Source organism: Parus major, chromosome Z, assembly GCF_001522545.3.
Source record: "Parus major isolate Abel chromosome Z, Parus_major1.1, whole genome shotgun sequence".
NCBI classification, from domain to species: Eukaryota; Metazoa; Chordata; class Aves; order Passeriformes; family Paridae; genus Parus; species Parus major.
In genome coordinates, this window is record NC_031799.1 from 16,036,227 (window position 1) to 16,050,868 (window position 14,642).

The window sequence follows — 14,642 nt, forward strand, 5'->3', positions numbered from 1 at the left end:
TGTTTACTTCTTTACTAAATTGTGGTCAATCTGTAGATGAAAGTATTTTCACAGTTCATCAGACAGCATGAGATGCAAAAGTGAGAAAAAAAAGGATGGTCCAAATCTGACAGGGTAAGAAAGTTGTTCTCTGTTTTTCCTTCTTCCAGAGACCTGAGGTGTCAAAGACAACACTAACATGATTGGAAGGTAGAAGTGGTTTTTTTATGGCTTAAAAACAATAATCATATAATAGCAGATAGGAGTCACATGAGTTTGCTGCAAAATATCTTCTTATCTGCAGTGAAAGACCTTAACACTCGTAAAACTATCAGAATGATGCAGCATGGATCTGCCATTAACAAAACAGAGAATGGCACGCAGTGAAATCTTTACTACATGTCAAATTAATGTGAGACTTAAAGTAAAAATATGGAACTCTGACTTGGATAAATTAAAGTACAATGTCTGGGGCAGTGAGGGAAAGAATGGGACAGGTTTCATTCACACTGACTAAACACTTTTGGTTTATATGGAGTATCTGGATATTCTACTCAAGAAAGAATTTGTGACAAAAAGGTGATGACCCAAGTTATATAATAGGAAACTGTTTGGGTTTTTGAGATTTTTTTTGTTTGGTTGGTTGGTTGGTTTGGGGTTTGTTTATTTATTTGTTTGTTTAAAAACCAATTACTGGCAACAACTGATGAGAGTGAATTAGAGGACAGGGATATCTCTTAATGTTTCCTGCAACAAATTTTCCCAGCACCTAAGGAAAGAATTTAAGCCTCCACACAAAACATAGATCCAAGTACCTTTTTCCTTAAATATTTTCAGTGATGGAAACCTGAGTATACACTAAAACAACCGCAAATACATTCCTAAACTAAAGTATGGGAATTAACTAGTTAATTCACATAAAAAAATCCGTTTATATGATATTCTATGTACTCAGCACATCCCTTGCCATTAAGTTATGTTCCCTCTCATAATTTTCAAAGACTGCAAAATGCATACCCTATGATTTCCCTCATTATAAAAGACGTAGTTTTATATGATATTACAATTACAACTAAAAAGTGCTTGGCAGAGATGTTGGTAGGTTATTTATCTATTTAGCTCTCTTTATCCATGAAATATTTTCTGCAGATATTCTTTTTGCTCTTGTTCTAGCATCAGTTCCCCATAACAGAATGAATTTGGTCAGTTCCCCTGAATTCAAATTCAAAGCTAACATTTGTTTGCTTTTTTAAAAAAGCCTGAGGAATTCAGAGCCCAAAATCTACTTCTTAAGAAAATATTATCATTGCTGTAACTAAGGTTTTCTGGCAACATGAAAAATAAGGACTTCAAGCTAATGGAATAAACTGTGGTAATTTAAGTATCTACTTCCCTATATTGCTCTTAATAAAAGCAGCAGAGGTGCTGCTGGTGTGATTTTACCGCAGTTACAAGGGAACAGGGAGCTTCAGCCAGTGTGGCACTTCAGCCAGCACTTAAGAGAGTTCCTAAACAACCTTTCTTTAGGCAAGACTGTAAGTTTGTCATTACACCTCTTCTTTCCCCTACCCTAGCCTACTACTTGGCTCTTCAATCCAGTTTCACAGGAAGAATGTTCAGTTCCCTTGCAGAACTACTGGGAGTAATTTTTCACTGTATTTTGGAAACACTGAAGAAAATGCAATAAAAGTGTGTCAAAACAGCTAGAGCAAAGTATCTTTAAGGACACAGATTTTGCTTAATCTTCCCAATACAAGATAACTTTATACAAAAAGATTCTTGAATTTGATCTGCTCTGGTTTTAAAGATTGTAATTCTTGCTCTTTGTACCATTTCTCCTCCAATGCATTCGGTATCATATGAGAAAATAATCCCATAAAATGAGACATCTTTTATGCTATCAATCCTAATTTCAATTACTACACAAATCAGAACAAACCCTCCCTTTCTTATTAGTCTTCAACAATTCATAAACAGTTGTTTCTTTCATAGCCTACATGTACCTCACTGGGCTGTACATATTAAGCCCTGTTACTCATTCCTCACAAACCAGTCCCAGCATCCTCTTTAATGTGGGGTCAATTTCTATGCAAGAATGCAGGCAGTTGTTGCCTGCTACTGAGATGTTTAAAAGCCTCTCTTTGGGAGATACAAGGTGATCTTGAATACTGTCACATACTTTACTCTTGGGTAGGTCAGATATGTTTCACTTCCCGAGTGAGATTTATTGGCAGCTTCTACCAGGATTTCTTACTATCTGCTGATGGCTTTAATTACACGTGCCTCATGTTTATGCCTACCATTTTTTTAGGAGTTGTTATGGATACATTTCCCTAAGTTCATTAGCCATTCCTCATTCATTAGTAGTAGCATATATATTTAAAAGAACCTGTTAATAAATTGCCTATCTCCAACTTATAACCTTGTATCTAAAATACCCCGAGTCTTCTGAAGAAACACCCAATGACAAGCATGATGACTACATATTTTCCCAAGCTGTTACAGACAAGCCCCTTTCCAGCACTGGGTACTTCCAGGAATGTTCTTCAAAACTCAAGACAGCCACAGTTGTGTATTAAAAGCAATTCCTGTTTACCTATGCTAAAATACCTATTTTTATCATGGCAAAGTGCTCTACCATCAGTCAGATGACGACCAACTTCATGAATGATTACTAAAACATTTAATCAGCATTTAACTCTTTAAAGTCTTTGCTACTTGGGAATTTTTGAAGCATTTTATCCTTGGAGCCGATACTTTCTCTGAGAATGAACAGATACATAGAAGAAAAGCTGCAAATAGTACAAATGACTCTTTACATATATACACTCCTCCTCACTCCTATATTCTCCATCAGCTGGTCACTTTCTTCCCTTGTCAGTTTACACTTCTTCCTCTCCTGGACCACTTTCAACTATGTGACAATGAAGAAATCAAATACCAAAATAGCAACGGCTACATATCCTCTGCATGACAGTGTAATTTCTTGTGCCTTCAGGCAGTGTCTAGCATTGAAATCAAAGCCTGTTTACTTCTAACGCATGTATATCACACCAAAGACTTAACTCTTGCTTACATAAAACTTGCAGAAAGACCAATTTACTGACAACAGTTCTGTTTAGTTTTTAAAGTCCAAGCAAGCCACACAGCCAAGGCACTGACAGTAGCTGGACAGAACCCTGGTTCTCATGCAAAAGAACAGAGGAGCTCAAGCCCTACTACTATTTGTATTCCCATACATAATAAACAAGAAAGCAATGTCTACACAGAGGTCTATAACCTCTTCTAGGTTTTGAAGATGTTTAGAATGGTGACATTCAATTTATTTGAAATTAAAATATCTTTAAGAACAGTTTTTATACTTCAAGTCCAAAGTGTTTAAAACAGATCTTTCACAGTTTAATTAAAATCTAATACTTGTATGATAGGGTCTTGGAAATAGATATGCTCATCTGAATTGGGATGCATGACTCTGATAATCGCATGAGAATCAAAGGGAGAAAACTTCAACTAAAATGAGCAAACGAAAATGCAGCAATAAAAACTGTGACCTCCCAAAGAGCAAAACAGTAAAATTATTAGCTTCACATATTTTACACACATCTGCAAGATATTAGCAGAGAGTTGAGAGGGCAACAACATTCACACAAGAGTCGTGCAGGTTAGGAGCACAGCACTCTATATGCACTGCTGGCTACATAATTCAGCACACGAGAGCAGTTCCCCCTGTTGCCCATGAAAGTGTTTGCTGCATAACCAAATGAAATCTCTACTGACTACCTGTTCATTGTCACCCAGCATGGTATGGTACCACACAGTATTTATTTAGCCAAAATGGTTCACATACAACAAACTTTTCAGAAACATCTGTAACTGTAAATTAAACATGTCCATGAGTATCTTCCAGGGAACTGAGGCCAACTGGTACAAAACGACATGTGTCTAAATGGGGTGGTAAACTCCCTTAGTCTGCAAAACAGAGTGGCCTCACAGAAATGGTCTTTAGGGAATGGTCCTTGGAACACTGACTACCAAACAGTATCCAGAAATTAGCTCAGTGATTTTGGCATCAAGTTAATCAGGACATTTTTCTCTAAAACTTTTACTATGGACATAGCCAAGGAAATTCAAAATGTCCCCAGGTCCAGTCTGCAGCTACAAAGAACCCATTTTTAGCTGGTAAAAGGGAAGTAGTTCAACATAATTTTAATTAAAAACAGGCAATATTGGAGCCCAAAGCAGAGGAAACAGATACTGCAGAGAGAAGGCAGATGTTTTTATCTCTGAGGAAGGTGTCTGGTTAAAAATTTATATACACACAATGCAGACAGGCAAAGAAACAACCCTATCCTTGTGTTCATAAACTACACAGCTACCTGACTTACCATGGTTATTTTGTATTCCCACATCAGAGGACATAGTTATGCTACTTTGAGGGACTTGTCCTGTCCTACCCTGTTTCCTCAGTCTGGCAATCAGATCTCGGGAACAAGATGGGGACAAATGATAACTGAATTGCCATCCAGGAACAATTAGGAAATAATCATGAGCTACACACTGCAAGTTCTAAAGATCTGATGAAGCCACAGGCTCAGTGAAGGATGCATCTCACCTCATGGTACAAAAGGAAACACTCCCAGCTGCGGCCAAGTCACATAAAGAATGCATTTCACAAAACTGCATTTTTGTTGGGTACATTTCTCTGTCCTTCTATAAACAGTTCAGGTATGCAACTTGAGCCATATTCTATGAAATTCCTTAAAGCAATGGTATTTATATTACAATACAGTTTATGACACAGCAGATTAAAGCAAGAGTTTCCACATATCTGCACTGTACAATATTCTCCACTATATTAGGAAACTCCACCACTGTCTTTTGGCAGATCTCCATTTTGTCATTGGTTATATTCCACTTTACACAAAGTAGCTTAACTTATATAAACTTAGTTTTCTCTAGGAAATTTTGCATGCTTGGAAGCCAAAAGTCTCTGGCTTATTTTTAACAACTAAAATTCTACAGTGAAGCCCTTTATCTGTAATAATTGATAAAAATTATACATGTACAAAAAAAACTTTAATCAACAACACTTACCTACAATTATTCCACACAAGTGTTTTTCTAGCTAGCCACCTTAATGAGCACTGCCTTCTAGCATTAATCAAAATAGAAATATATATTCTTTACCTATTGCTGTAAAGACTAATTTTATATTGTTATGTTTAAAATAAACCCCACATCTTCTGTGTAAGACAAACAAAACAACTTCTGTGTATTCAAGTGTTCTTGAAACAAGCACTGATTTTATGGCATAATTCCAATGCCCAAACAAACAAGATATGCAAACATCTTTTATTATACATGGAAATTAAGACAATTTCCACAGCTAGCAATTGGTCCTTTAAGCCACAATCAGTACGTGTTGGGAATTTAGGCTCAAAGATAATTTTTACACTCCAAAGCAGCTTCATAAATTACATTGTGGCAATTCTCTAAACAGTTTTAAATATAAATGCTGTCTAAAAGTCAGTCCACTAAAATTGCTCTTAATTCCCTAACTCTTCTGGAGCAACTTTTGGTTTGACAACTGCAATGAACATAAAATCCTGGAAGAAGAATCCTGAAACTACAGGAGTATCTCATGTGGCCATCTCTAATTCAATGAAGTCAGCCTGAGTGAAAGAATACAACAAGCTTGATAAGACAGGCACTATCAAAAAGCGTTTAACTCAGAGCTATAAGCTTAATATTTTGCTGTCTAGCATGCACTAGTTAAGCCCCTATAAAGAAGGCAGAACTAGATTCATAATAAATTTTGATTTCAACTTCCTAAGTCTCTAGAGAGCAAACACTATCATCAGGAATTTCTAGGAAGAATGACCTACAGTCTTCTGTTCATATAACACTCAGACTTCATTAGGTTGTACTCTGGGAAATACCTAAATCTTTTAAATATATCAAAGTCTATAAATATCTCCCATCAAAATGTCTATTTGGGATTTAGAGTTTCAGTTTTCACAGAATGGGTCAGGTTGGTCAGGCCCACAGTAGTCTGGTCCAACCTCCCTGCTCAAGCAGGGTCATCCGGGAGCACGGGGTACAGGACTGCATCCAGATAGTTCTGGAATATCACCAGGGAAGGAGACTCCACAACCTCTCAGGACAATCTCTTCCGGTGCCTGGTCACCTGCACACTAAAGCATTTCTTCCCCACGTTCAGGGAAAACTTCCTGTGCATCACTCACTGTCCCTTGCCTCTCATCCTGTTGCTCAGCCCCTGGAGCCGGGTCCCTCCTCTGAACCTTCCCTTGCAGACACTGACAGACACTGCTGAGGTGCCTTCTCAGTCGTCTCCTCTCCAGGCTGAACAGGCACAGCTCCAGCCTTTTCCCATAAAAGAAACATTCCAGTCCTTTAATTGACCTGAGCTGGACCCACTCCAGGACCTCTGTGTCTCTAATGTCCTGAGGAGTTCAGAACTGGACACAGCACTCCAACTGAGGCCCCACGTTTTGGGGTTGGTTTGTTTTGGTTCTTTTTCTCATTTCAATCTTTATAATTATTGAAACCTAACACTTGAACTAGCAATTTTTTAACATCATGTAGCTCATTTGTAAAACTAGGTAAGTATATTACTATAGAATGAACAAATTATACAGCATCAAAAATAACAACCATATGAAACTGTAGCTTAGAAAGTATTACTCTCTAGAAGATCAGGTTGATTAAATAGAAATATGATCAGTCTAGTGTGTGACATTTTTAGAATTAATGAAATTTTTAGAATTTTCAGAAATCTCCAATTTCAGGTAGGGAAAAAGGAAGTTAGGAGCTCTTTCAGTCACAGAAGATTCAGTGCTGTGTCCCAAAACTGCTATTTTAATATAAATATACTATTGCAAGATTTCATTTTTCTTTATATTAGAATAGCTGATTTCAGAATTTAAGGTCTATCTTAAGCATAATACAGGGGTGCCCTCAGGTTTTGATACAATTATTTTACATCATGTGCTGAAGTATGGCTATATTGAAATAGAGGTGGTGATACAATCACACAATTTTCAAAATACTACAACAGAAATTCCTGTATTAAGACCACATTATCAGTAAGTCTTCATTTTGCTGGGTCACAGGACTCAATAATTAACATCAAGGCTCTGACACCGAGTAAAGCCTCAGCTTTCATCTAATTCAGATGACCTCTTCAAAGCATCATTATAAGATTTAATTGCACTAATTAACAGAGATCAGAGTCAATTAGCTATTTGCAGGCTGCACATCACATCACAAGGCACCTATGTTTGCAGTGATGCTGCATGACAGGAAACTAGATCAATTAATATAACACAACATTTTTTTTCTTCCTCAAATGCACATTTCCAGATTTTGGATGCCTCTGTGCAAATGTCAAGGCTGCTAAACCCAGCAAAAGCTAAGTAACATTAAAGCTCCTTACAAATAGGAATTACTGAGGTTTTTAGCTGTAACAAGAATTTCCAAAAAGCAGAAGGAAAAACAGTAATAACAAAACCCCAACCTATCAGTGTCCTTTTAACATTCCAATATGAAGGATCACGCTTCCAGCACAGCTACATTTTGAACTTTAGAAGGCATTCTGGAGAAGTAAATAATAAAATAATAAACTTTTTTCACACTGCAGACACACTTCAATCTCTCTTTAAAATGCACCTTTGACCTGCAGCTGTGCTGGACAGCAATAGCACACACAGCACCAAGCCCTGCATTCAGACCATGGAAGTTTCCCCTCATAAATGGCTGCAGTGCTGAGGCAGCACAGACACTCATCTGCCACTCCTGAGCTTTGTAAAACATTTGTTTTTTGAATGCAGTATAACCTTCTGTTCTCTATTAATTACAGGCTCAGGGACCAGTAGTAGAAAAGTCTCTTCACAGTATGTATTAAGTAATGGCATCAATTAAAATAGTGGCTCCAACTTTCAGCTGAGCCAAGACATGCCTAAACTACCACAATCTTCATTTTGCTCCATTAGAATATGCACAGAAATATAATCCTGAATTTTTACAAGTATTTTGTACTAGTACCTTGCAATGACCATTACTTAGGTATCCAAAGTCTATCTTGAAGGCTGGCCTGAGCTTTTTTTGCCTTTTTTTTAACCATGTATAGCCAAGTCATGACTTGAGACCAAGGGAGGGGTGCCCACAGTGGTGTGCTATGTGTCAGGACATCCCGAGCCCAGTGCCACAACAGCTGGCTGCATGACACCTGGTCTGCTCATAGTCTTCCTGCAGCTGGAAAACATTCTGTAGACATGCTTTTCATCTTTGGATGATTTTATACATTATTTCTTATTTGATCTTAAATATTATATCTTAACTTTTTTTGGTGGATTACTGAAAACTGGTTGTTGCAGGAAACTTCTGAGTGCTTTTTATGTTCTTAGTTTTACATCATATGGAAATTAAGCTGGCTCATATTCTGCATCATAAATGCCATATCAAGTTCTCTTCTAAGTGGGGCCCAGTGAAATTCTCATACATCAGGAAACCACTGAGATGCCACAAAGCCACTGCTTTTAAGTAATGAGGCTGTTTACAGACCTATTATGCAACATGACAGGGGTGCAAAAATCACTTGTGTATGTTTTTAATGAATAAATAACAATAATCTCAAGAGCATATTTCTGCTGATATTAACGTACATGCATATTTCAATAATAATGATTAATATTAATACGATGCTATGTATTCTTACATAGATATAAATTAAAAATTAAAAAATACTGATCATGATTCAGATTGAGGGAGGGATCAAAGACATCTAGCCAAAGCAATCGAAGGGCTACATAAGCTGAGATGCCTCCAGTTAAAATACATGCACATCAAAGGCTTCTAAAAGGAGTAAAATCAAATACACATGTATTGTACTGAGCTCTAAACTGCCCACCAGCTTCTCAGCTAGGGCAGGATCTGATGACTGTGTGGAGCCAGCCAGGACAACCAAGTGTATTCCTTCTGTCCTGCAGGTAATCACAATCCCTGTTCCCACTTGGAAAACTGATGAATCTACATCTTTAAAAGTAGTTTGATATGTTGACCTGAGCTTATGATTGACCTCGATTATGATTGTAGGTTTATTACTTCAAGACCCTTGGGAAACATTTATATGCAAACATTTCCATTTTTGTTTTGCTAATCAAGTCTTGACACCCTGCATTTCCACAAAATCCACCAAAGCATTGTAGCAGGTTCTGAAAACAGGGGACGAAAAAAGAGGCTAGAACATAAGTAGAACTTTTCCTTGGGAAAGTAGTACTATTTTGGTGTTGATACTGACAGTGAAAAAAATCAATGATACTAGAGTACACCAGGCAGGCTTAGGGAGAAAAGAAGGATATATGAACCCAGGGAAAGAACCAACATGTCAGAAACATTACCATAAAAATTCTGTGTCTTGTCTATTTACCATCATACCTATAAAAGCAAACAAAAGCCAATATCACAGAATCAATTAGGTTGGAGAAGCCCTCTGAGATCATTGAGTCCAACCTATGACTAAACACTACCATGTCAACTGAACCACAGCATCAAATGCCATGTCCAGTCTTTCCTTAAACACTTCCAGGAGCAGTGAAGCCACCACCCCCCCGCTAGGAAGCCCACTCCAGCATCTAATCACCCTTTCTGTGAATTCTTCCTAGTGCAGAGCCAAGAGACAAACTATGTAAAAAACACAAAACCTGCCAGAGTTCAAGAAGTGTTTAGACAATGCTCTCAGGCACATGGAGTGTTTCTTAGGGCTGCCCTGTGCAGGTCCAGGAGCTGGATTTTGATAACTATTGTGTGTGTCTTCCAACTCAGGACATTCTACTATTACCCAATGAACAAAAGTTGGGGCTTGATGATTATGTATTTCTCAAACACACAGCACACCCCCCCACCCCTCTTACCCCCCAGTTCAGGTAACACAACAATTAAATTAACTAGAGTTCCTTGGACCATTTATTCTGGGCTTTGATCACTGGACCCAAAAATCTCAGTCCAATTCTGAATTTCATCCTTACCCTTACAAAGGAACCTAAGCTGTGGTATTTCCTCACACCCAGTGAGATGCTGCTTCTCTTCTCCAGTTCAGAACTGGGCACAGACAGGAAGAGCAGCCAAGCAGCTGCACCACTGCAGTAAGTGCAATTGACTGATCCCTTCAGAAAACTTTTCCCATTATTTTCTAAAACCTGAGCCAAAGTCTTGTGTATTTTGCTTAATTTTCGGAATCCTTAAGTGTGTGCATGAAAAGCTTTCTTAGAAGAGCAGATTTCCATTACAAGTGATTTTAAGAGAAGCTAATACTATAAAAATTCAAGCAAAATTCACACTGCAAGACATATCTAATCTTTTTCTAAAAACTTCTCAAATTAATCAAATTACATTCCCAAGTCAAACTCATACTTCAGCTTCCACTGTTCATGCCTGCCATTTCTGCCTGAGTGCAAAATCTTGCTCAATTTGCTCAAAGTTTACACTAGTCTACATTTTACTGAGAGAAGGACTCAGCAGGCTTGGGGTATAAAGAGATGGAAGACTAGATGCCTGTTAACCAGTCTTAATCTTCCTGAGTATTTTGGTATCTTTTATATTCCTGATTATTTTTCTAGGTGATCAAAGGAAAATTAATAGTGGATTTTTTTTTCCTGTATTAAAATATAATAATTAATTTAGATTCCCAAATCATTAGAAATCTCTGAGAGGAGACACATGCATAGTTTGGCCCTTAATTCCAATTACTATAGATTAGTACTCCTGCTGGGAGTACTCCTGTTTTCCCTTTTATATTATCTGGGAGGAGCAGATTAGGTGATCAATCCTCAAGTTTTCTCTTAATCCTCTAAAATCTCCTCTGCTTCCCAAGTTACTCTCTCCTTTCCTCCCTGTCTTGTCCCCTGTTTGTATTACGCTGGAAAGTAGCTTTCTTCAGAATGCTGTAATATTAAACAGTCCTTACTGAAATGACAATGTCATTTTTTCCCATCACTAGTGGAGTTTCCGTGGCTTAAAAGAATTTAAAACAACAACCAACCCAACAATTAATCTCCCGACACCCAAATCCCCCCCAAACAACTGAAACAACAACAAAAACTTATAAAAACTTACTTGGCACTATTAAGGACATACTGCTACATTGAAAGCAGTATGATTTGAAAATATTGGGAAAATTAAGGCTTTTAAATGTACTGTGCACAATACATAAAAAATTTGCAAATAAAAAAACTAAAAATAAAATACAATTAAAAAAATACTGATTCTGAGAGATAAATAATATTTCCCTGATTTCTTCTAAGCTACCCCCTCTTTAGGTACCTCTCTATCACACAGAGAGGAAAGACTAAAACCAAGATGAATGACTTAGCTAGACTGAAGTGATTCTGTCCCAAGTTTTTTGCTCAGCTACGCATTCCTGCACCAGGAATTCAACAACCAGTTAAATGCTTGACCTGTATGCAAGAAAGAAGCACAAACATAGGATTTTATCTCAGAGAAAATTTTCATCCAACCACTTAAAGCATCCATGTGTGCATTCACTTCTTGCTTCATCTTGAGTAAGATGAAGATGTTCTCAGAAAAGCTTAACATTTCTAGAATAGAAGTAGAGGATGTCAAAGGGATTAAGGTTTCCATATACTAAACCACAGATTTTCTTGTCTAAAGTACAAGTTCTGTAAGACTAGCAAAAATACCAGAAATGAAGAACAGCACAGACTTGTACATCACAGTAAGACAACTCATTCTTCATAAAAGCACACATCTTTTCAGCACAGGAAAACTCATGCTGGATGTTACAGGCTTAGGCCTCTACTATAATATCAATCTCCTTTACTTCTAGGAAATAGGGTCAAAAATTTGTTTATGTGATTTTAATCATATATATTTCAGTTCTCCTGCCATTTTCCTACTTCTTTAGAAGAATATTGTTATTCAAACATCTGTTGTTTTCCCTGTAATATGAGCAATGTTTTATGGGCTGTATATTCCTCTAGAAATATTGCATACGTCTGCAGTTACATACACTTTATTAAAGGCAGGAGTGAAAAGCATACTGCTTATTTTCCTTACACCTGACTGTGTCTTACGTTTCTCATGATGAAGAGCAGGACCAGCGAAGTCCACACACATTGTAAAGGCCTGAAAAACTACTCACTTCATGATCTAAAATGCTTGCAATAACAGATTATCTGATTAAAGCTCCTCTAACATAAGTAGATAAATTTATCTTGCCTACAGGCATAAATGAGACTGCATCTGCAAACTTACAATAATGTTTATCTATTGGTCTCTTTCACAGCTCAATAACATGCACTAAAGAAGCATTTTAATAAATTTATGTCTTTTGTAGTTCGGGGGAAGGGAGAAAGAAGGAGAAAATGCAGACACCTCTAGTTTTCGTGTAAGCCAACAATTTAGAAAGGGTCTATTACAGTACACTTGGCTCCTGACAAACTACTCGAGAACCTGTCATATGGCACGCCAAGTTCTTTTAAACCTCTGAACAGGTTTATTATTACTGCTTTACAAAGTCTGCAACAAGTCTTGGCAGACCTACCATTCAGCAAGAAGAACACTAGACCAGATGTGTTTAGAATTCAAAAGTGCAAAGTTGCCATTTTCCATTTACAAGTCACCTTTAATATTTTCAACTAACCTTTCTAACTATAGTCAATCCAGGGTCTTGCCTACTTTAGCAAGACAGATAGATGGAAATGTAATGAGAGAGTTCAGTTGTCAGGCTAGCTCTTCATGGGCCAAAACCACTTTTCTAGTACTTTAATTAGTAGTCTTTGGGTAAATGTAACTGAAGACAAACTAAAGTGACTAAATGCTGCTGGGCAGCAGAATTACGGTGCTCAGATATACAACATTTCAGATATTATACACTGCAGCACTGTCTGGAAGGTGTATGTAAACACACACACACATACAGAGATTAATTCTGAATGATCTTTCCTCTCCTCCATACTCCCCCTTTCCACCCCCAGACTTCCCAGAAACATCACAACTGAGAAAATCATCACATCAGAAGTGGCCAGGAAGTCACCAATACTGACCAAATCATCAGTGATAAGAATTTCAAAATGCACAATTATAAATTTTCAGGTGATCATGAAATGTAATACTGTAGTAACATTTATAAAACTGCTTTTTTTCAAAAGAGTTTCTGGCTCACAGAATTAAAACAGAAAAAGCTTAAGAAAGAAAATTAACCATTAAGATTCCAGAGCATAATTCTCTGGATAACAAAAACAGCTCTATCATACTCATGACATAAATAATCCAAACAGACTAGATTTTTTCATATAAGTCTGTTGCTTGTGGAGGCTAAAGGGTTCTCAAAGGTCTAGAAAACCAGCTAAGATACAAACAATGAAAAATAGCACAGTATTTCATAAAGTGCAAACATCAACAGATATCTGAGAATTCACAATAGCATTTTCTGAAAAGAAAACACGTATTTTCTCATCTGGAACTCTTTATAAAGAAGCAGTTCAATCTGAAGTGATCAAATAACAAAGAGTATATTTTAGTAAATAATTATAAAACTGTACTACAGTACATTATAAAAAATTAAAATTTAAAAATTACTACAGTAATTATGAAGAAGTACTACAGTGAATGCACATAATAAAGGAGTGAATTAATCCCTGAAATATGCTGCCTGAAGGAATATTACAAATTACAAATTTTTGGTAATGTGTGAGGATTTGTTTATGGGGGTTTTGTGTGAGGTTTTGGGTTTTGTTTATGGGTTTGGTTTTTTTTAATGGATGTGTGTATGTGTGCATGAATTTCACCTCATTTTGCTAAAGATTATAGCAAAGGACAAAACACGAAGAATCAATGACAGAATAAAGCATCAGTAGTTTCTCAATCCCAAAGTATATAAATTTCAAAACATGCCCTTTACACTTTTGAAGAAAGTGCAAGGAATAACAGTTGAAATAAGTTAGGTTTCCTTTCAGGTGCAAACTTCTGGTTTGCTATAGGATATGTGGATTCCACAATATTTCTCAAGTGCATGAAAGTGTGCCTTTATAAGAAACAGTATCTTCAGAAAATGTGCTTCCCCATATTTTGCATGCTGATAATCTTTCATCAGACAAGTAAACATTACATACTTTTTTTTTTTTACATTTTTTACAATTTACATAAAAATGGTCACAAATTGCACTCTTTAGAAAACAGCTCAATATGATGATCAATTCCCAGAAGCAGCTAAGAACACAGCATGCAGCTTTGATTTCAGTGTTTGACTTGTTTGTTTTGAAAGGACAGTTTCTAAGTAGAGTACATATAGCACAGTGTAATGAGCACAGGGTTTCAGGCAGCAATGGATCAATGTTAATCTACTATCAACTTATGTAAGGCCCTAGCAACTTCAGATGATTTTGTAATATTAACCAACACCCAACAAACTTGGCTGAAGAAGCTTCCCAACCTTCTTGCTTACTGCTGTCATTTGTATGGCAGTACTCTTCCACACCACATCCACACAACCTGCACCCTTGAGAACTTCAGCAGTGCAACACCCCAGAGCACCAAATCACTATTTCAATTTAGACCACATGAATTGGTCAGAGAGTTAAGCTGAAATCTTCAACAGCAGAGTTGTTTAAAAACAAGGAGCATGC

General features: G+C 36.9%; 1 protein-coding gene across 3 annotated transcripts in view; it reads right to left on the minus strand.

The window, feature by feature from the left end:
- ARL15 (ADP ribosylation factor like GTPase 15) overlaps positions 1-14,642 on the minus strand; it is a 218,233-nt gene that overhangs the window by 92,668 nt on the left and 110,923 nt on the right. The window lies entirely within an intron of this gene.